At 37.3% G+C, this 24,371-nt stretch overlaps 1 protein-coding gene across 1 annotated transcript in view; it reads right to left on the reverse strand.

Moving 5' to 3' along the window:
- Positions 1–24,371, reverse strand: part of LOC5578284 (pikachurin) — a 783,038-nt gene that overhangs the window by 492,161 nt on the left and 266,506 nt on the right. The window lies entirely within an intron of this gene.

Raw genomic sequence — 24,371 nt, forward strand, 5'->3', positions numbered from 1 at the left:
AATTGTGAAGGTATTCGAAATTAAATTAATGATCCTTCAGCGGAATATCCAATTAGGCCTTAATTCCAAGAATAAATCCAAAGCCCTAACGCCCAACAATAATCAAGATAAGCGCCCGAAACCACCACCGAATGTCGACGTCGTCACGTATTGATTTTTTCTTTTTTCAATTCTCACCACAAAACAGCAAAATCCACTCTTATCGTAATGACGACGGCTACCGCCATTCGCGAAGCTCGGTTTTCAATTAGGCGGCATCCATCGGGGGCGACGACGAAAACCGTCAACCACCCCGCGCGCAGATAACCATCGGAATGGGGATTGCCTTCCATTTCGATCGAACATTAAACTTGCCTGATTGTAACTTGCGAGTCATGGATGGCGCTTAAATCGATGGATGACCTAATTACTCCTAATCCACTCGAGTAGACCCACGAGTCGAGCCTGGGTCTAGTCCGGCATTAGGACTTGGCCAGTTCGGCTGATTGCGATTTTCCCTCTGATTGCCCCTGCCGCAATTGTAAAGTGTGCAGGAGGGTGGAAAGCTACGTGACATTTTCAATAATAGCGCTATCGCCGACAGCCATCAACTGTTGTTTCGGCTTGGTCATTGCCCTAATGTTGCTTGTTGTTTGATTACCGATTAGGGAGTGCTTGGAAAGTGAATAGGAGTCAAGTCAGAATCAGTTGTAACGGTAATTAGAAAAATTGGACAAATATTGGAATTAGCATCTAGCTTTTTTTATTTGGTTCTTACAATCAATCTAATATAATCTAAAATAAGCCGCCAGGAGGACTTGGATTTCAAGAAGGTCGAAAAGCTATGCCAGTTTCAAGATACGCGGAAGTTCTAGCAGAAGCTCAACGCACTCCACAATGCGATACCAGTTGTGCAGAGATAATGAAGGGAGCAGCACTTCGATGAACAGTGTAGGCAATGACTATTTGTCTGCACAGGCCTATAGAACAAAAACAGAACAATTACTGGAGGAGTGGAAGGAAGGGCTTAAATCCCCATTTTCAAGAGACTGATAGACAACAAACATGATCTTTACTGTATGAAAAATCCTCCACACAAAAATTGGGAGATTGCGGTGGGCCGGTCATGTAACCAGGATGTCGGAAAACACACAGTATTTTCACAGTTTACTTGCACAAAACCATGCTTTCTTGTTAGTCTGGTAGTATTATAATAATCCTTTATCGCGTAAGCAACAGCAGTTTTTACATGTTTTTGACTCATCTTATGACTGAATCATTTTTAATGGCTTGATTGAGTGTGATTTTGCATGAAAATTTCAAGCATGAGATTTAAGCTTATCAACACTGCTGTCAGGAGTCTTTCTTAGCCTACACTGATAAGAATCCACACGCTCGATTTGAGTGTTTAAAATTATGGATCGATCCATGAACGTCCATATCGATGTGCTGTGATTTTCTTGCAAACTTCATGTGTGTTACACGTCAACCTAGGGACGCCATAGATCATCACCCAACACGGGTTCAATGTGTTTTGCCTATGGCTATCTAGTGCCATGATCACCATGTTCAAGTTGGTCGATTCATTGATATGCGCAATGAGTTTGTTATGATGAAATGGATGAGTTTTGCTATCGATTTCCATGTTAAAAACTTCTAAAATGTTAGTGATCAACCCATAACAAACTGAGTTGCGGTTGGACCTCGTGTTGAACAGTCATCATCATGCTTCCAGAAGATGCAAATTTTGAAGCTGAAAGTGAAAATTAGTGATTTAGTTTTTTTCTTTTATTAGTGAAGTTGTCCGATATAACAGGATTCTACCTTTCTATAAAAAACGTTGATTATAATGTATAATTTAGCAGCAAAATTGGGTTCTACTAACAGATTTTCCTGGTTTTCAGTTTCGAATATAATGGAATATGCTAATGCCTGGCTTTCCAAATAATAGATTTGCGGCGCCCCACTTATTGCTAGCTCACTAGTTTGAAAAATAAAACAACTTTCAAGTGAGCTTGCGACAAGCAGAGGAGCCTCGAATTCACATTTTGGGGAGCAAGCGTTCTTCTACCAAATTTATTCTTTTAGTCTCATAACCATCATGTTCCATCACACATGGCTATCTAAAGCCACTACATTTCGAATTCAATAAGCAAATTAGTCGGTTTTCATTATTTAACATTTAGACATTCATGTTGGCTTCACATGACAACCTAATGTTGATACACATGTAATCATACCGTGAAGTCAATGACGGAATCCATATGGTTACCACACTCGAGTCATGTGGTTTTTCTTATTGCGCAAATCTGTAAGTAAAACACACGACCTTGGCGTGTAGATTTTTCTCAGTGTAGTGGTTAGAGTATACGGCTACAAAGCAAACTCATGCTGAATTGCTGATTCTCGATTGGTCCATGATCTTTTCGTAGTGGAAATTTCTTTGACTTGGCTGAGCATATATATAGAGTAGATCGTACTTGCTATAGAGTATCATCGTACTTGCCACACGATATTCTAATGCAAAAATGGCATCTTTGGCAAAGAAAAAGCTCTCAGTTAATAACTGTGGAAGGCGGCGAAGGATGAACCACGAGCTCGCCCAACTCTACGGCGAACTCAGTATCCAGAAGGTGGCCAAAGATGGAAGGATACGATGGGCAGGGCATGTTGCAAGAATGCCGGACAGCAACCCTGCGAAGATGGTGTTTGCTTCGGACCCAATTGGTACAAGAAAACGCGGAGCGCAGCGAGTTACGTGGGCGGATCAAGTGCACAGCGAGCGTGGGGCAAAACCGAGGATGGAGGGATGCGGCCACGATCTGGCGTGGTATTGTTGATTTAGTACCATCTGTTTACAGGGTGCCCGCAAATTATCCGTACAAACTTTAAAGACATGGCTCTATACAATCAAGCATAATAAATTCAACATTCTTGGCTTATTATATTCATAAAAAGTAAGTTTAACGCATTTCCGATTTTAAATATTTGTAAAACTAAGCCAAACGTGTTAAGGTGTCTTGAAGGGAGCTGTTTTTCGAGCTTTATGACGGAAGAGAAATGTCAATAGAAAGTTCGTTTTCTGACATCTCAGCAAAAGTGAAGTTTGATGTCAGCGGCACCCAGCTGTCATTAATTACGTAGAACAATTTTTCAGCCAAAGAAATTTAAAACTATCCCTCCCTCCATAAACCCTTACGTAATTGATTAACGGACTCTATATCAGTTAAAATTCAGATGCATACCGCTTGACTGTGCGGATCTCGGCAAAAGAAAGAAAATTATCCGATCTCAACTGAGTGTGCATATTGCCTTTTTGTCGAGTCAAGTTAACGTAAAAGGTGATCAAAAGTGCATTGCTTTAAATTTCGATCCAATTTTAATAATAATGAGTGACAAAACAACTATGACGTGGCCTCTAGACGACAACGATATTGACAATGCTTTTATTGTTGATACTTATCCACAATACTTTCACCAATTATAAGTCGGGTCAGCCATGATGGAACAAATCACCTGACGGGGTAATATTGAAATGCACGATTCAAACTTACAGTCAGTGACATAAGTTAGTAACCAAATGCTGTTTTTCCATACAAAATGCCCTAGTTTGGGGTGCTGTATCTCAGCTTCTGGTAGTCCGAATAAGCTGAAATGTGGATGACGAATTACAAATAACTTGAAGTTTTGCCTGTAAGGGAATTATTATATTGTTTCAGAGGGTTGTTCAAAGACAAAAGTAAGTAACCGAGAGGCTTTTTAATTTAATTCTAAAACGGTAAGTCGTGGAAAGTTGATCTATTCCACAAAGCTGTTCAATTTCAGAAGTCACACAAATTTGCAGAACACACCAACTTTCTACGACTTACCGTTTTTGAATTAAATTAAAAAGTCTCTCAGTTACTTACTTTTGCCTTTGAACAACCCTCTGAAACTCTATGTAAAATGATTGCAATATAATAATTCCCTTACAGGCAAAACTTCAGGTTATTTGTAGTTCGTCATCTAAATTTCAGCCAATTTGGAGTACCAGAAGCTGAGATACAGCACCCCAAAGTTGGGCATTTTGTATGGAAAAACTGCATTTGGTTACTAACTCATGTCACTGACTGTACCTGATTCCAACTCAATATTCAAGTCTTTGTATTGATGTCACATTCAGACATCAATATATTGAGGGGCAATATCAAGAGTGATGAAGTAATAAACCCTTGAATGGCAAGGACGACTTTTTGCCATCTTGTGCTCATATCTTTTGACTCAATTGCAGTGCTGGAAAGTTGCGAACTTGTCTGCTGAACCGGAATAAAGCAAAACAAAAAGCTCGCGAGCATCAGAGTGCTGATTTATTCGCATCTTTCGTTCTCGCGAGTAAACGAAGCTAAAGTGATTCGTGAACGTGTTCGGAACTGTTCAGAGTCAATTGTGTTTTGAGAAAAAAAAATAGCTATTTCCCCATCAAGATTTATGCTTTTCAAGGGTTTTCGACTGAAAACTGGTAGTTTACTGTCGATTTGATGGATATACATTTTTAGTCCGTCAAAACCATAATAAATCACTTCTTTGATTGCTCGCGAGTGAATGTTCGCGAACTTTTTGCTATTTATTTCGGTATGTTCTCCCGAGCCTGTTTACGAGTCCGTCATGTTTCTTTTGTGTTGTTTTACACCCGTGAGGTGCTCCTTGATGGAAATAATCTTAACACTGCTCAACTGTTCAATTCTCAAAGTTTAAACAGTTTTGTGCAGGGGATTAGTTACACCGTTCATGTAGATTTGGATACTGGTGATCATTCTGGAAATACGGCCAGAACTGTAGTGTACACCTTTTATCCAGCAGTGGCTCTTGATAACATTTTGAAATATTTCGGATGTATTTATGTGGAAGTTTATGAATATAGTATGTATCAAGTCTTGCGAGCTCATGTGGAATAATTTTTGGCCATTGGGCATCTTAAGATATGGGAGGCCGGAAGTCTTAGTATGCGTTCCTGGAGAACCAATCCAAATCAAATGTTGATTTCCAAACTGTGTTATATAAAATCATATATGGTTGACAAAATATGACCATCGGAAGCCTTACTGGTCATCTTGAATAAAGGGTTACGTCCTTATCTTCCGCGCCTTCTCTGGGTATTCCGTTTTCGGTTTTCGGCCGCTTCAACCGCGCCACTTGATAGTTTTCGTCTCCTGGAACATCTTCACAACGCGGAACACGGTGGAATGGTGGATTCCAAGCCTATTATCGATCAACGCGCCCAAGATTTGCTGACGTAGCTCTTTTTGTTTTGAATGCATCTTGAAAACTACTTGACAGTTCGCGATAACATAAACATAACACTCTAAACTAGTATTACCCAAAAATTTATTATTTTTTACCTACGCGATGTAAAATACCACCCAAGATAAAGTGTCGCATATTATCCGAGACCAATCTTTATTCGATCATTGTGCTGAGACTCAGGTTTAGTAACAAAGTTCAGAATTCTGATTCCATTGAGAATCTTGGAGGAAAGGATGAGAATCATAGAATGTTTCTGATTGATTATATCAAGGATCTCTCAGAATTCTCACAGAAATCGCATGAGTATCTTCTTAGGATTTTCATTGGATTCACATTGCTCTTCACAAGATTCACATCAAATTCTTCTCAGGGTTCTCATCAAAAATTATTCATGATTCTTATCCGAGCTCTCGCAGAATTCTTATCAAAATCATCGCTGGATTCACCTTAGAGTAATTGAAGGATTATCATTAGATACCTCACAGAATTCTCATCAAAACTTTATCAGGATTCTCATCAGAATTCTCTCAGACTTCTTGTAAAAATCCTCTCAGAATTTTCATCAGAATCCTTCAAGATTAACATCAGAATCCTCTTCGGATTTACATCAGGATCCTTGAGTGTTCTTTTTAAAACACTCATAACAAACCTCTCAGGATTCTCTTCGGAATCTTCTCAGGATTCTTATCAGATATCATCAGAATTCTCTTAGTAGTCTCATCAGCGTCGATGCCGAATTCTCATCAGAATCGTTCCAGGAATCTTATCAAAATAGTCAGACTCGTTTCAGGGATCTTATCACAATCCTTCTTGTATGCTCATCAGAATAATTCCAGGATACTCATTAGAATCCTTCCATGATTCTCATCAGAATCACTACAGGATTCTCAAATGAATCCTTTCTGTATTCGCCACAGAATCCTCCCAGAATTCTTTGCATCACAATTTTTATTGAAATCTTTCCGGGATTCTCACCTAAATGATTGTAGTTTTCTTACTGGATTCTCATCAGAATTCGTCTTGGATTATCATCAGAGTTACTTCCAGGACTCACATCAATTCTTATCCAAACTTTCTTGGATTCCGGTCAAAAACATTGGAGAGATCTCGTCTAAAATCAGAATTTCATTACAATTCTTCCAGGATTCTCATAAAGATCATTAGACTATTTCTAGGATTTTCATAATAATTCTACGACGATTTCCAATAGTAACCTTCCAGTATTGTCACCAGAAACTGAGCAGGATTTTCATCAGAAACCTTTAAGGATTCTTACCAGAAACATAAAAGCCTTCTAGGAAGCTTATCAGAATACGTCCATGATTCCAATCAACAATGTTTTTTTCAACGATTTTATTTACAAAAGCATATAAATACAACCCAAACTTTGAATCACATCCACTTTTAGTTTGGCTAAATTTTTACACTCTGCCCAACCAATGTGCGGTTTTCAGTGACAGTTGATGACAGGTTCGCTATGACTTTTGGGAGCTCGCAATCAGAGCCGACTGTCTGCCCTCTCTCAGATTTTACCTTTCTTTCTTCCCCTCCCTTCATATCAATATTCGGGCAGAAAAAAGATTAAGTGTATATTGTCGTTCCATTTTATTCCCTTTTGGTTATCTACACCAAGAAAATTCTTCCCTTAGATGCTGCATGAAATCACCAGTAGATTTTTATATCTAGTTTACTATATCAAAGTGAAATGTTTCATTAGTAAAAAGTTTTTTTTGAAAAATTTAAGTGACTTATTACTGCTAAATTTAGTATGTTTTAAATGAATAAAATTGAGCATTTTTTATTATTTCCCATGTGCAGTACCATATATTATGTATTTGTATTGTTTGTTTTTTCTTTCTTAAACATTTTATTCCATTCTTGGATCATAAATAGCATTTTTACGTTACAAAAGGAGGGACTCAAAGGGATCAAAGCTCACTGCTGCATACATTTTGGTACACAGCTTGATGCGATGGATAACAACACATGATTTCTATCTCCAGAACAAGTGAAATTCACTGGGAAATCACATACATGTTTGTATTAAGCTATTCATGTGATTTTATTCTGAATTTCATAGCAAAAATATAGAAATTTGAAGTGTAATTCACTACATTCATGTAAAACCACCAAAATATCCATTTTTGTAAGGTTACTTAATTTTCTAGTGAAATTGGCGATGATTTTGACATCAAAATAGTATAAAGAGAAGCCAAACTTTTATTTTAATTACTAGGTAGCTACCGCCTATGATGGCATAATTAATTTTCCCGCCAATTGATATGGGAGGAAAATGTTCATGAAATTCAAGGACCCACGTGAGGCTGTCATATTAATATGCATATTTGCCGTCGGTCCCTTCCGCTTAAGTAATTTTCATGTGCACTTCTGTGGCAAGTGCTCTTTTGGGGGCGATAAAAAATTCAGCTTCCCAATTCGCCAGGCTAATTGAATGTACCGGAAAGATCAAAAAAAGTTAAATTATCATCATCTCAAGCTTTCGACCTGGTTTTTCCACTGCTGGTGTTTCGATCAGATCGGACTATTCGTTTTGTGAACTATCCTTTAAAGTTAATGTAATCGGTGTTATTGATTCCGAAGGAACAGCCTAACCTCCCGTACCACTATTCAGCATGTGAGTTCTACAGTTGGAAGTCCGTGGATGGTTACTACGGCAATTGTTGCATATTCATGGATTTCCTAATTGAAGGGTACATGTAGCAGAGAGCAACGCGTTGGAGGAAAAAATCTGGAATTCAATTAATTTTCACCAGTACCTACCAGTTCGTGGAACGATGACCACCGGTATTCGAAACGGTTCTCGTGAGATCAGGAAACTGTGTTATTTTAAATGCAAATTAATTTTGCGGTCCCGTCCCTTGACATTGCGGGTCAGATTTCGGTTACTCTGTTTCATAAGTACATGGACGTAAAAACTGACGAATGGATGAGAAGCTTGCAAAATGGGAATTTTCATTTGGATGGGATTTGTGTAAGTGATGAGTTTTGTATTATGAAGTGAGTATCTCAATTTATCGCATTAATTTTCAATCGTCTAAGTTGTGCTTCAATCGATATCTCTATGAACAATAAACATCCACAATTTACGTAAAGCTCTATTGGAAGGGGGAGTAGGCTCAACCGTTATGGCTAATACAAAATTTTAATTATTCTCATATGAAAAACGTTAGGGAGGGGTGTGGGGGAGAAGTTCGAATATAATCAAAAAGTTCGAAATGTCAATCAAGAACTATTTTTGTTCCAGTTTGATCAAAGGTCATCCAGTATCGAACGGAAGCTGAATCACGTAGCATACTAAAATTAAATATTTTCAACTAGAGCGAAAATAAAAAATTCTCCTCATTAGCTCGATCAATATTTAACATGCTCATGTTCACGTTTGTTTCAATGATCAATATTTGTGTCTGCCGCACGCTAATCCGGGTACATATCAAACGATTTGCAACATTTCCGTGTATGTGCTGTTGTTGCCAATGAGAGGAAAAAGAGCGTGTCACGGAACGAAAGAACAATTCACATTCCCGTGCTGAATCCGAAGCAAACTGGTCCTGTATTGAGCCAAATACTTTATACATATTGCCAGCAGCCACCGAACAACCTATCGTTTGGGATTCTATTTCATCGAGCCTGGTCCACCATAAGTGGACAGTAAATAAATAAATAGGATTTGTCTGCACTGGACATCACATGACTCGAAAGGGTAGGAAAATATTAGAATTTTGAACAAGCCATTGAATTTTCCGGTTGACAGATGTGATCAACATGTTGGAACTTTTTTTTTTTTTTTTTTTTTTTTTTTTTTTTTTTTTTTTTTTTTTTTTTTTTTTTTTTTTTTTTTATTAGTATCATTCCAAACATTACATTCATTTCTTATATCTAGGTGTTCTGTGTTATTTGACAACACTATCATCCTAATTTGGTAAAACAATTTAAGATTTAATTAACATTTTGTTAACAACATATTACATTTCATTTGCCGTAGCAGTTCAGTTTTTTTTACAGGTGAGTTGATTTCACCTGCTTATAAGAGAAAAAAAACTTTTTTAACATACTTAACCTAACTTAACCTAAACATATAACGCATTAATCGTGGCAATAGAAGATTGTAACGATTTTTGCCTGAAATTATTAATGATTGTATTTGACATTTGTTCCAATGTTTCAACATTGGATATTCTATGTAACTCATTGGTACTATACCAGGGAGGAAGCCTCAGAATCATTTTCAAAATTTTATTTTGAATTCTCTGCAGAGCTTTCTTCCTGGTATTACAACAGCTAGTCCATATTGGTACAGCATACAACATGGCTGGCCTGAAAATTTGTTTGAATATCAACAGCTTGTTCTTAAGACAAAGTTTTGATTTTCTATTAATAAGGGGATAGAGACATTTTACATATTTATTACATTTGGCTTGAATGCCCTCAATGTGATTTTTGAAAGTTAAATTCTTATCTAGCATGAGCCCTAGATACTTAACTTCATCTGACCAATTTATTGGAACCCCTCTCATCGTGACAACATGTCTACTTGAAGGTTTCAAATAAAGAGCTTTTGGTTTATGTGGGAATATTATTAGTTGAGTTTTGGAAGCATTAGGAGAAATCTTCCATTTTTGCAAGTATGAAGAAACTATATCCAAACTTTTTTGCAATCGACTACAGATGACACGCAGGCTTCGTCCTTTGGCGGAGAAGCCTGTGTCATCCGCAAACAAAGATTTTTGACATCCCTGAGGTAACTCAGGTAAGTCAGATGTGAAAATATTGTATAATATTGGTCCCAAAATGCTGCCTTGAGGAACACCAGCTCTTACAGGAAGTCTTTCAGATCTGGAGTTCTGATAATTAACCTGAAGTGTACGATTTGACAGATAACTTTGAATTATTCTAACAATGTATGTTGGAAAATTAAAGTTTTTTAATTTTACAATCAAACCTTCATGCCAAACACTGTCGAATGCTTTTTCTATGTCTAGAAGAGCAAGACCAGTAGAATTGCCTTCAGATTTGTTGGAACGGATCAAATTGGTGACACGTAAAAGTTGATGAGTGGTCGAATGTCCATGGCGGAATCCGAACTGTTCATTGGCAAAAATTGAATTTTCGTTGATGTGGGCCATCATTCTGTTCAAAATAACATTTTCAAAAAGTTTACTGATGGAGAAAAGCAAACTGATTGGACGATAGCTAGAAGCTTCTGCAGGATTTTTGTCTGGTTTTAAAATTGGAACAACCTTAGCATTTTTCCATTTGTCAGGAAAATATGCTAATTGAAAACATTTGTTAAATATATCAACTAAAAATGATAAGCTACTTTCTGGAAGTTTCTTGATGAGGATGTAGAAAATTCCATCATCGCCAGGAGCTTTCATGTTTTTGAATTTTTTTAATAATAGTTCTCACTTCTTCCAGATCAGTCTCCCAGGCATTTTCGAAAACGTTCTCTTGATTGAGAATATTTTCGAACTCCTGAGTAACTTCATTTTCAATTGGACTAGTAAGTCCTAAATTAAAATTGTGCGCGCTTTCAAACTGCATAGCAAGTTTTTGAGCTTTTTCGCAATTAGTTAGTAATAATTTGTTTTCCTCTTTCAATGCCGGTATTGGCTTCTGAGGTTTTTTCAAGATTTTAGATAATTTCCAAAAGGGCTTAGAGCCAGGGTCCAATTGAGAAATTTTATTTTCAAAATTTTTGTTTCTTAACTGAGCAAAACGTTTCTTGATTTCTTTCTGCAAATCCTGCCATATAATTTTCATAGCAGGATCGTGAGTGCGTTGAAATTGCCTTCTCCTCAGTTTTTAAGACGGATCAAGAGTTTAAGATCATCGTCTATAATCACGGATTCAAATTTTACTTCACATTTTGGAATTGCAATGCTCCGGGCTTCAACAATGGAATTTGTTAAAGTTTCAAGAGCATTGTCAATATCAAGTTTAGTTTCTAAAGAAATGTTAACATCAAGATTGGAGTCAACATACGTTTTATATATATTCCAGTCGGCTCGTAAATAATTGAAAGCGGAGCTGATAGGATTGAGAATCGCTTCTTGGGATATTTGAAATGTAACAGGGACATGATCAGAATCAAAATCAGCATGAGTAATCAGTTGGCTACAAAGATGACTAGAGTCGGTTAAGACCAAATCAATCGTAGATGGATTTCTAGAAGAGGAAAAACATGTGGGGCTATCAGGGTATTGAATTGAGAAATATCCTGAAGAGCACTCATCAAATAAAATTCTGCCGTTGGAATTACTTTGAGAATTATTCCATGACCGATGTTTGGCATTAAAGTCACCAATGACAAAAAATTTTGACTTATTGCGAGTCAATTTACGCAAGTCAGTTTGGAGCAAATTAACTTGCTGTCCAGAGCATTGAAAAGGCAAATAGGCAGCTATGAAAGTATATTTACCAAACTGTGTTTCAACAGAAACACCTAAAGTTTCAAAAACTTTAGTTTCAAATGATGAAAACAGTTGATGTTTTATACGCCTATGAATGATGATTGCAACTCCCCCACATGCCCCATCAAGTCGATCATTACGATAAACAAAAAAGTTAGGATCTCTTTTGAGTTTAGATCCAGGTTTTAAATACGTTTCGGTAATAACTGCTATATGCACGTTATTAACCGTAAGAAAATTAAACAGCTCATCCTCTTTACCATTCAGAGAACGAGCATTCCAATTTAAAATATTTAAATTATTATTTGGATCCATTAGAAAAACGTAATCCAATAACAATTTGATTTGTAAATTTTACACCTACTTGAACTGCTTCAGTCATAGTGGTGGCTTTGAACATTGCATCAATCATTAGATTCAATTGTTCAGTTAGAAAATTAAAATCAGAGGCAGACATGTCATGTGATTTCCCATTGGAATTTCCGGTAGACGAAGAAGCGGAGTTACCTGTGGCGGTAGGGTTTTTTCCATTTGATTCGAAACAAGTAGAATGGGTACCCATGGATCGAACAGGGGAGGAGTTCGAATTTCCTGCTACGATATCGGCAAAGGATTTACCGTGGGTAGATGCATTCGAAATTGAAAGATTCGAACGGCTACCCGACGGATTAAAATTAGTTTGTGAATGAGCATGATTATGATCTTCCTGATGGGTATGATTCATGATCAAGCGATCGTTAACTGAAAAATGAGCATTGTTCGATACTCTACCAGGCAAATTCCGGAAACGACCGTTATCGTAACGGATATTATCTTTCATCTGCCTGGCACGAGCCTCAATGACCTTTTTGCGTGAAGGACAATTCCAAAAATTGGACTTATGGTTAGCCCCGCAATTACAACATATGAATTTGGTGGTATCTTCCTTCACTGGACAGACGTCTTTGGCGTGAGAAGAACCTCCGCAAATCATGCATTTAGCATCCATGCGACAATTTTTTGTACCATGACCCCACTTTTGGCACCGACGGCACTGAGTGGGGTTCTGGTAATTTCCTCCAGGTTTCTGGAAATGTTCCCATGTCACACGGACATCAAACAAAAGTTTTGCTTTTTCTAAAGCTTTAATATTATTTAGTTCTTTTTTGTTAAAGTGAACTAAATAAAATTCTTGAGAAAGTCCTTTCCGAACAATGCCAGATTGGGTTCTCTTTTTCATAATGATTACTTGGACTGGGGAAAATCCAAGTAAATCATTTATTCCGTTTTTGATCTCTTCAGGTGATTTATAGTCACTTGAGAGACCTTTCAAGACAACTTTGAACAAACGTTCAGTTTTGTCGTCATAAGTAAAAAATTTGTGCTTCTTCTCTTCAAGATGTTTGAGAAGAAGCTCACGATCTTTAAGAGTTTCCGGCAAAACGCGACAGTCTCCTTTCTTTGCGATTTGGAAGGAAACCTTGATTCCCCTAATGGAGTTCAAGATCTCCTGCCAAAATCCCCCAAATTCGGAACAACTGACCACGATAGGCGGCACTCTTTGCTTCCCCACTTGAATCAAAGAGCCTGGGCTAGAGGCTGCTTCGATTTGGTGTTCGGAAAATTTGTCTAGAGCATCGAACTGATTGCTCATTTCGATACAATTATTCATTTCACCCTTGGAAGAAAGTTCGCATTCCGGAGAAACGTCCTTTCTTCCATTCTTGCCACGTGTAGTGACAGTTTTAAAACCCACTTTTTTGGAAGGAAGTAGTGAATTCAGAGATTCACCCTTCCTTTTGTTTGTTGTTGATACCATGTTTAATTAATAAACGAAAGAAGACGTGACCTTCGAAAGGTTTTTTCCCAAGACGGTGTCCAAGAAGGATTACCACCGCTAGCTTTCGCCAACGGGTCCAACGAAAAATCGAAGGCACGGGTCCAAACAAGGATCGTAAAGGGATCAATAGTAGAAAAATAGTACTGAAAAGTACTGTTTTAGTAGCACTGAAAAGTACCGTTTTTAATTTTAGCACTGAAAAGTACTGTTTTATTGCTTTAGGTAGTTTTTAAGAAAACTTCCAAGAGCAGAGAGAATTCGTGTACGCACAGCACGAAGGTACGATGCGCACTGAACATGTTGGAACTGATTTTCAACTGATTTCAGCAAAGTTCACAATTTTGATGACAAAGTTTAAAAAAATATAGCTTAAAAACCTCTATTGCAAAATGATTTCCGAAAGTAATCATAGAATATAAAAACAGCGGTGCGCTAAAAGTGGAAAAGGGGTTTTATGATAAAATTCAAAATGGCGACCAAAATAAAAATTGCCGCCAGTTTTTTTTAACTTCAAATGAAAGCTACATACTTCCTTCATACCAAATTTTGATAATGAGTTTTACATGATTTTTTTAATCGTAATATAATTTATGATGTTTCTTTAAAAGTCAATATAAAAAATAAATAAGTTATTGTTGAATGACCAGTTCAAAAATCTCAATTTTTAGAGTATCTGTTTTTTTGGGTAGATTTTGTGTTAATGATAATCACTTTCAACATAAAAAGACACTCTTACTTTGCATTCACTACGAGAAATCCTAGTATTATTTTAACCGTTTTCTGTTAATCCCATCGCTAATAAAAAAGAAACTTGCTTTATTTTTCATGAAAAGGGTTCAATGGCTTCCGTAGAGTTTGGTCCTAAAAGCAAAAAATAAGTACTCAGCGAAATAAAACCATATTATTCAAAGCTTTCTTCTATCCAGCTCGTTGAATAGTTTCACCGAGAATCTCTCAGTCTAACAGCTTTTTTGCCCATGAGAACTGCGAAAAAAACGAAGGGTTCTTCTATCAAACTCGACGACAGACTTTTCTGGCTTCCATTCAGAGTCACTTCAGTCGGTTCCTCGGCGGGTATCTTACTATACTGCAAAAATTTACCAAGAATACTCTCATCAATCCCTTTTTTTTTTCCTGCCACCCTTACCGCGAGACAAATGGTAAAAATTCAATGAAGTATAAAATTTTCATTGTGAACGGGAAAATAAAAGAAGCGACACCGGCACAGAAAAGAGGGTGCGTTCAAGATCGCTCTTGATTTTTTCCCCCCGCTTTGCCCCATTACAGTCGAATCTTTTTTAACACGTCGCCATATAGTCAGTAGAATGGGACTCATACGCCGAAAATTTGCAATACCAAAAGTTCATGTGCTTTTTCTAATTCAAATTACATAAAAACTTCAATTATTTAGCCAAAAATGTTAAGATTTTGAGGTGGCCCAGCGATCTGAAGGTGAACTTTTAAGTTTAAAAATATGACCTACAGTAAAGCATACCTCACTTTGTTATTTTTAATTAATTTTGAATCTTTCAGCATGTTTCTAATTAAATTAAATTTATGGAAAGTTTGTAGAGCATTAAATTAGTATAAAATTAATATTAATTTAGTTCCTAGTAGTTTTCTCAAAATGTTTATTTATTGAACTAAAACATGAACTATATTTAACCATAACTTCACTAATACTCAATAAAATATGTGAATCTTCTTTGGGTGAAAATTTGATCGTTTCTTAACAACTTGGATAAAAAACCGTTTTGACTCATATTCCGAACACTTAAGGCCAACAGTGACAGTGAATTGGCTGATATTTGTGTAAATTTTAATTTCTTCGCAAAGTCTAACTGTTAGCTGTTGAGTGTACCAATAATAATGTTGATTTAATTAGTTTTTGTATGGTTTTTACGTAAAAGTATGGAACAACATTTTGATTCAATTGCCGAACACTGTGTTTATTCTATCTCATATTCCGAACAGCAGGAATAAATCGGAACCAAATGAATAATTTCGCAAATAAATTAATCTGAGCTTGTTCTACCGGTTTCAAACTCGAGAGTCATCACTACTCCTGCGGTAAAGATTACATTGGAAACCTTAAAATTTAATTGCAATTGACTGCCATTTCATTGCTATTTGGTGACATATTTCAGCGAAACATTTCAACCAAATCGCCATACAAAAACCAAGTGTTCGGAATATGAGTCTGTACGGAATTTGAGACAAAACGGTAATTGAAAAGATTTTTTACATAATTATTTGACAAAACCGATTTTGACTATTTAAAAAATAATATCAGTTCTTTCAATTTTTATATAGTTAATATATATACTAGTGGAATAGAGTATACTAGTAATATATATTATACTAACTAGCATAACACAATAAGTGCCTGGAATGCGGTTCGATCCCAGGACTTCGGCGTGAGAGACATGTGTTCTAACCACTACAGAAGGTTCGTTTCCCAATATTTTTTTTAGTTTCAGACTCTTTTACTGACCTGAGATAATCATAGAAACGTGAACAACTTCCATGGAGTACAAAACAGCTAAGCAGTAAGCACTTCCAGAAAAAAACATCGTCTGACAGGAAACCCGACTGTACTCGTGCGAACCCTCCAAATGACTGCACATAGTAAGCGCAATAGTCGATTCCACTGTCGTCGGCGGTTGTTGGCTTTGTGCCCCCTCCACAGTCTTAAGTCGCAACGGGTAAAATATTCAAATTCACTTGTCTTCCATTCGTGAACCCGCCGCCAGTAGAACAATCCGCTCCGATAGGATTCCTCTTTAAGAACCGTTTCTTGCGCCGCGGTCGGCAGTTATCTCTGTGCTTCGACGAGGAGCAAAAAGCCGCTTCTCCTGCTCCTTAGACAATAAGAGCCACTTCAAAAGGTCCTATCCAAAGGGCGGAATTTGAGAAATGGGCTGAAACTGTGCCGTCTCGTAGAAGGTATGGAGATGTAGCAGATGGAAGTTCGTTTTTCTTGCTTTTTACTCTTTGTTTCAGGTAACTACTGCTAGGACGGCGAAAAGCCGTATGCAGGTGAGTGCATTTTCTGCTCTTTAGAGAGCATCTTTGGGCTGATCGAAGTCAATGGTTGGTAGAAACTGCAGCCGATAGGCGAATGAAACGTGCGACAGACAAAAAGACGTAACATTGACTAAATTTCCATCAACCACTCATTTAACGATCATTTCAAATACGCTATGTTGGAAACCTCAAAATTTCATTCAAGTTTTTCACGCATTTTTCTTCGTGATTGACTTTTCACAATAGCGCCATCTGCCGGTATTGTTGCACAAAACAGTTTTCAGTGCAACAGATGATAAAATTGAAAGGAATTGGTTCAAACTGCCAAGTTTGTTTGTCTGTGGTTCGTCGACGGTTGGCTGCAACGATAGTCGAAGTCTGAAAAACAGAATGATTGAATGGGCGAATATAACGGGAAATATATTCATGGAAAGCTAATGTGGTAAATGATGTGTGCAAATCTGCGGTAAATGATGATTGCATCCAATAAAAGAAGGAAATCGAAGGTTTTCCTACGGGGAAATGTGTCACCGAGGATTAACGACGGTTGAATGGCACTGAATTACCTAGGAATAATTGTATTCGAGCGGATTTATGGAGATAAGCTGTCACGACTGCTTTTTCGAGGATTTTGTTTCGACGCACAACTCTAGCCGACTGATTTGAAAATGTTAAAATCCTATAGAGTTATTGATCAAATGTACACTGTAACCTCAATTTTTGAACTAGATCGGGGGTGCGCATTGAATCAGTGCGTAAAACGAGGGAGCTTAGTTCGTAAAACAAGGTTTTGCCTTTTGGAGTCCACTTGAATGAAATTAATTTATATTATTTAGAGAAATTAAGCTCATTTAGCATCATTAACATATAATTGATATATTGGGTTCTCAATCGGGCTCGAATGTGTACAAGTTAAGGGCTTCTAAAAACTCTTTGGGGTTTGGATTCTACATGAGTTAACGCAGATCAATTTATCATTTCTATGTAGAAGAATGTCTCACAATACTGGACCCTAGAAGATTGTTATATTTCGAAGGAGAGTTTGTTTTTTCAGATCCGAGTTTGGTAACTAAGTGAGTACAACAGGTGTTCAAGTTCGCCCAAAAGCTTCCTGGAATATATACCTGCAATGTACTGGCTAAATACGATTCTTTGATGTTTTTTTGTTATGGTTTTATCTATTAGCAGTAAAATGAGTATTGTTATAATTTGTACCGATATCCTAGGTCCTCCTTCATTGAATATAGGCCTTTGAATCTACAAACGTCTCCATTCATTTAAGTCATCGGAATATATTACTGGTTTATACGGATGTTTTTTCTTCTCCAAGGACTATAGGCCTTAAGATCTACGACCGTAATCAGTGATTAGAAGTTAGTTTTCAAATACTACAAAGGCCTCTGACCTTTCCTTTGAGTAAACGGTGTATTGTATTAATTTGTGCGGATGTTCTTGGTCATCCAAGATCTCTATCGAATAGGGTATCCGTCCTATTATGGAGGACTTAAGCAAGGTGTTGAAATTAAAATCGTATTGCAGTGTCCAAAATCTAAATATTATAGTATTTTGCAATGTTAAGTGTTAAAACTATCCTTTATCTGGAGAATAGTGGAGTGAAAAAATATTTTTTGGAATTATACATACATTTTCTGGATATAAATCTGAAGCTCTTCCTCTGTCCTATTGTTGCGGTATTTTGTCCTATTATTGCGGTAGTGCCGTCCTATTATTGCGGTATACCAAAAACCATAGATTTTATTACATTCAATATACATTCAATACCACACAATGTTCGAGCATTGAAATTATGCTCCCTCCATGTTAATGACACTGCACGGTACTGTCAGTTTGTGTGACTTTGGACATATCTATGAGGAAAACTAATTCATTACTTTATATCACGATTTGAAAACAAATCAACAGAATCGAATGATTTTCTGCCGGTTTCGTCTCCACTTTCGTCGTAGGTGGACAATATTAAAGTAAATAGAAAAGGTTCTTCCATCTGAGACCACTAGTCGCTATATAAGAAATGAATTTGTTGGCTTAAGTATAACCTACAATTTTGATGCTTTTAAAAATATTTTCCACTAGCAACACGATTTTAAAGGATTGCTTCCTTGCGATCATCTTATATCTTAGTTTTTCAACGTATTTTTGGCATGTTTTCCGATTTTCAGTCAGTTTACGTGATTTTTTGGTAAAAGATTGTGCTTATTTGCAAAATATTTGTAAATAAGAGGAGCTACAGGGTAAAGATAAACATAAATCTTTTGTTTGACTAAATAAATGTATGAATAACTCAAAATTATGTCCCTAATTAGTATCCTAATAATATAATTAATGTTTCCAGCAATTACATTTAAAATGACTAATGAAATATCGAATTTTTCAATGAGATTAACAGATACCGCAATAATACGCAAAACGCTTTTTTCATTGTCCTATTATTGCGGTATATGCTTTTTCTCAAAAATATAGAACTTTTATTCAAAATTCAATATCTATCATGTAACTACATCCATATTGAACTGATATACCCGCTACATATAATTGTTTTGGTTCTAAACTTAAAAAACTAAGCTTATGTAAACCCACCCGTAGATAGAGAGACTGGTTAAAAATATAGGCTTTTCTTGATGCATGATTTAAAACTGTTCTTCCAACGATCAAAATCGTTTAATTTTTAAAACATTCATCTGGTACAGCTTGGGAATACTATAAGCTTTCATCATCACCAATAATATCCATAGAAAATAGAGTTTTCGATTGATAATGAGGGTTTAATTCTTATACCGCAATAATAGGGAATACCGCAATAATGGGCAAATTACCCTATAGGTATTAAGATCTACAAGCGTAACCAATCATCATAAGATAGTTCTTCAATATTTCAAAGGCTTCTTACTCACCATATTAGCAAACGAAGTATTGTATCGAGCAGTGTCGATGTTTTTGGACTTCCAAGGACCCCATAAAACATAGGCCTGAGTATCTACAAACACAAGTAGTTGTATATTGATGATACTTTTATATAGCATAAAATCTTAATCCTTCATATAAGCAAATGGATCGATGTACTAATGTTCTTGAGTTTAATTGATTATTGTTGATAATTGATTGAGGTTTTAGTGAATTGGATTTAAAAATGACATCAGACATCGATTTTCGTCAATCGCTTGTCGTCTTCTTCTTCTCGGTATTACGTATTCACTAGGACAGAGTCTGCTTCTCAGCTTAGTGTTCAATGAGCACTTACCCAGTTATTATTATTATTTCATTGCCAAGGTTGCCATTTTCGCATTTGTATATCGTGAGGCAGGTACGATGATACTCTATGCCCAGGGAAGTCAAGGAAATTTCCATTACGAAAAGATCCTGGACCAACCGGGAATCGAATCCAGACGCCTTCAGCATGGCTTTGCTTTGTAGCCACGGACTCTAACCACTCGGCTAAGGAAGGCCCCATCGCTTGTCGTGCCTGTTCCGAAAATACCCATATTGCATGGGGTCCTAACGATTTTCTTGAACCAGAGGTCGCCATCTTGGATTCCAAAATGGCGTCGGAAAATACCCATATTATATGGGTTTCCTCAACCGGAGGTCAATCCATTACATAATTTTCCTCATTAATTACTTAACTCAATTTACGCACTGCGTAAAAAAGTGACGTAAAGTTTACTTCGTAAAAAAAGTGACTTAAACTGAGGTTGCGTAAAAAAAAGACCTCATAAATTGAGGTTTTAATTTAACATTTGAAAGGAGTTCCTTTTTCTTTCCCCCTTGTGAGAACTCCTGTTAAATCCGAAAAAGAGTTCTAATCTAACAAAAATGTATCTAGACAATTGTCTGTAGTTTCTTGGAGATTTTTTGAAAATGTCCTTAGATCAATGGTGCTGGGTCATTAGACCGAAGTATGTTAGGCCGAAACACGTTAGGCCGCATGGATCATTAGGCCGAATGGGTCATCAGCTCATGATGGTAGATATCTACTTTCATAATTGATCATTTGATACCACAATTTCTACATTTATCTTGAGATAAAGGAAAAATGTTAGATCAAGCTCTGCTGAATTAGGAATGTGATTCCAATTTATAATATGAGAAGTGTCAATATTCAATGTAATAATCTAATTGTAAAAAAACAGCATACATTAAGTGAAAGGAAAAAAATCTTATAAAACTACGGCTACTTTGATGCCAAAAACTAATCATCGAATCGACATAACTCGAAAGAACAACCAGTTTTAAGAGAAAGACAAAATCTCGTAGGATTGTTGGTAGCCATAACTCCGATAATAAATATAAATGCAGACCTCTAAGGAATTTGTAATATACAAAACTGAAATAACTTGCTAAAAAATGTAAAACTCACAATTTTTTATTAATAAAGCACTATAACAACAAAGATCGAACGGACTTATTAAAAGAAGAAAAAGTCACCGAGTCGAATGATGGCAGGTTTAAATACAATGATTATAACAACAGTGTAAATTGAAAGCTCTTCCTATTGCAACAGGAAAACGGAGAATATCCGATGGAAACATCAAAGCTGAGTTACAATGATGAGAAAAAACAGGCTCACGCTTGCTCTCCAGTGTTTAACTCTTTGAACTTTGCTTTAATAAAATTAAAAATTACTGTTGGAGTAATTGTGGACTATCTATATTCAGTTAGTTTTTCTAGCTCAATAACCAAAAGCTAAGCTTAGCTTAGCTTAGACTGACTACCCATATCATTGGTTGCTATTCCGTGATTGACCGAAGTCAGTGAAAATGCACAAAGAATCAACTAAAAGTTCGGCTGGGATTGGCCTGGGAGGGAGGCACCGATACTACACACGAAATATAAGACAACGTTATTTTGAACTGCAAGATAACTCCTGCTTGCCAACAACAATCAAGGCAGGCTTCGAGAAAATCGGTAGTTTCCTTTTGTTGTGCACCTTTGATCTTTCCTGACAAACATGAAAAAAGGGCCACAGTTTTCTATGTACTAAATATTCATTTTCATTGGAAAAAGTAGAACGATGCGTTTTTCAATGCTTTATGTTCAATCAGATTAAATGGTGCTGACGTGAAATTACTTGCGTTATGTGCATGAATTGATTTTCATTCGATTTTTATCACTTTTGAAGAAATACGAAAATGTGTTTTAATCAGTTACGCGCTTTTTTCATGTTAGTCCAATGTTTGAGATCTGGGCTCACAGTGACAGTTCGTGACAGCGGAATCTCGGCTCACTATGACGTACAGAAATTTTGTATTGGTTTCTCCCTCCCAGGGATTGGCCATAATCTTCTTCAGTGTGCATAATTCAGTGCCTCTATTTATATAGGGTCAATAACAGCGCCAGCCACGTCCTTGCAGTCAGGTGGGATGGTGGGAAGGAATCTTAGTGTGTAACCTTTGCTATTTGGAGACCGTGTTTGCCTTTGCATCTCCACAAAGGTTAATGGGAGGGATGTTTGTTAATGAGGAGGATCGTTGGGACACAGGATACACTTTGATAAGCGATTAGACCATGATAAAAAATTATTTGTGAGATATAAACATGCTTATATGTAAATATAATATATTCATCTGATATGAACAATTTCTATGTAGAGAAAAATTATGCCGACACTTGAGGTGACAAACCATTCAAAGTTTGTTGAACAAATACCTAAATGTAACATTCCTAACAATCTTATTCTTATGCCGACACTTACAGTGGCGAACCATCCAAAGTTTGTTGAATAAAGTGGACCTTACGCGAGTCTACATTTGAAGTGTCGAACCATTCAAAGTTTTTTTTTAATTACAAAAATAGAGGTACAAATAAAGAGGTGTTTTGAAAAAAAAAATGTTAAACGTAAATAATTCATGAACCATAGTTTATGTCGACACTCACAGTGACGAACCATTCATAGTTTGTTGAAAAATCATATTTACGTTCCACCATTGTAACGATTAAATGTGCAGTCATACATATTTTATAGATTAGAAACAGGGTTGGGGAAAAATCTGAAATTCACTCTACAGTAGCCAAGCAAAGCAAATCACACTCACGCTCATCGCTGCTGTAGGCCAAAGCATTGAAAATTGCAAAACTTCCGTTGCTAAGGGCAACCCAAAATTACTGCCTAACGTCATCCGGCTTGATGACTGGACACCAGAACAACCAGTTCGTGAAATCTGGAGAATATCCTAAAAAAAAACAGATTCTTTCTTAAGAAATTCCTCTAACGAATTTTGTGTTTATTCTTGGGGTACAAGAAATGATGAACCGACAACTAGGAAGGAGCGTCCAAAATAGCACAGGTCCTCACAAGTCCCTTCCTCACGCTTCCACGGGTCAAACGATGACAAAGACCGCCAGCTAAGGGTTGCGTACTTAGCTGGTAGTGCAGCCTGGGAAATGTTGTCCTTCTGACATCATCTAGAGTGAGGAGGTGCGTCTCGAGCGTCTCGTGCGTCTGTTCACCAAGGAGGTGCGGCTCAAACAGCGTCTGTTCTGGCATCCAGTGGCTGAGTATGAAATGCTGTATCACGTCAGCTACACCTAAGGTGGCAGCCCCACCATTGTGGTGTAGGTATCGCAACCCTGGTAAGGTAGCATATTGAATTTATTACCTACCACGAAAAATGGAGAGAGAAGAAATAACGAACGATATTTTCGGCAACCGACCTGGCAACGAAAAAAGGACTATGATTGGAAACTCGGTACCTGGAATGTCAGGACGTTAAATGAACCCGGACGAGTGAACCTTTTGGCTCGTGAATTGCAGAAGGTTGGAGTGAACGTGGCTGCTAATCAGGAAGTAAGATGGCCTATAACTGGAGAACGTGAATTCAGTGCAGTGGATCCCGTCGCCAACACAGCTTTCAAATACAACATCTACCATGGTGTCGGATTCATAGCGATCGGGAAACAGATGAAGCGGATTATGAGGTGGAAACCGATTAATGAACGAATTTGCATATTGAGGACACGGGGCAAATTCTTCAACTACAGTCTGATCAACATCTATGCGCCGACAAACGCTAAACCCGACGAAACGAAGGATGCGTTTTATGATTGTCTCGACTAGACCTACGGAGAGTGCCCAAAACACGACGTAAAAGTTGTTATCGGGGATGCCAACGCTCAGGTCGTAAGAGAGGATTTTTTCCGCCCAATAATTGATACGGAGAGCCTTCACTTCGCCAACAATGACAACGGCGTAAGACTAATAACTTTCGCTGTAGCTAGAGGGATGGCCATCAGCAGCACCTACTTTGCACGCAAAGACATCCGAAAGCACACCTGGATGCACCAGAAAAACAGCGCCGTCTCCCGTCATGTGCAATGACCGTGAAGGTAAATTGCTGACAGACAAAATCTTGGTGGCTGCCAGGTGGAAAAAAATAATGGCAAATAATGGTAGAACACGGTTTTCCGGCGAAACTGATTGGACTGATTCGTGCAACGTTGGATGGATCGAAATCAAGTGTGCGGGTTGCGGATGAGACTTCAACCTCCTTCGTAACCTTAGATGGATTGAAGCAAGGAGATGCGCTTTCAAACCTTTTGTTTAACATTGCTCTCGAAGGAGCTATTAGGAGAGCGGGCGTGCAAAGAAGCGGTACCATCGTCACCCGGTCACATATGCTCCTGGGTTTTGCGGACGATATCGATATAATCGGAATTGATCGTTGAGCCGTAGAAGAGGCATTTGTGCCTTTTAAAAGGGAGACAGCGAGAATTGGACTTACCGTCAACACCAGAAAAACAAAGTATATGATCGCTGGTAGACAGCGTGGTTCCAACCGTGACGTTGGTAGTGAAGGGGTGCTGGGAGGTGAACAATT

This window comes from Aedes aegypti, chromosome 2, assembly GCF_002204515.2.
Source record: "Aedes aegypti strain LVP_AGWG chromosome 2, AaegL5.0 Primary Assembly, whole genome shotgun sequence".
In the NCBI taxonomy this organism is placed as follows: domain Eukaryota; kingdom Metazoa; phylum Arthropoda; class Insecta; order Diptera; family Culicidae; genus Aedes; species Aedes aegypti.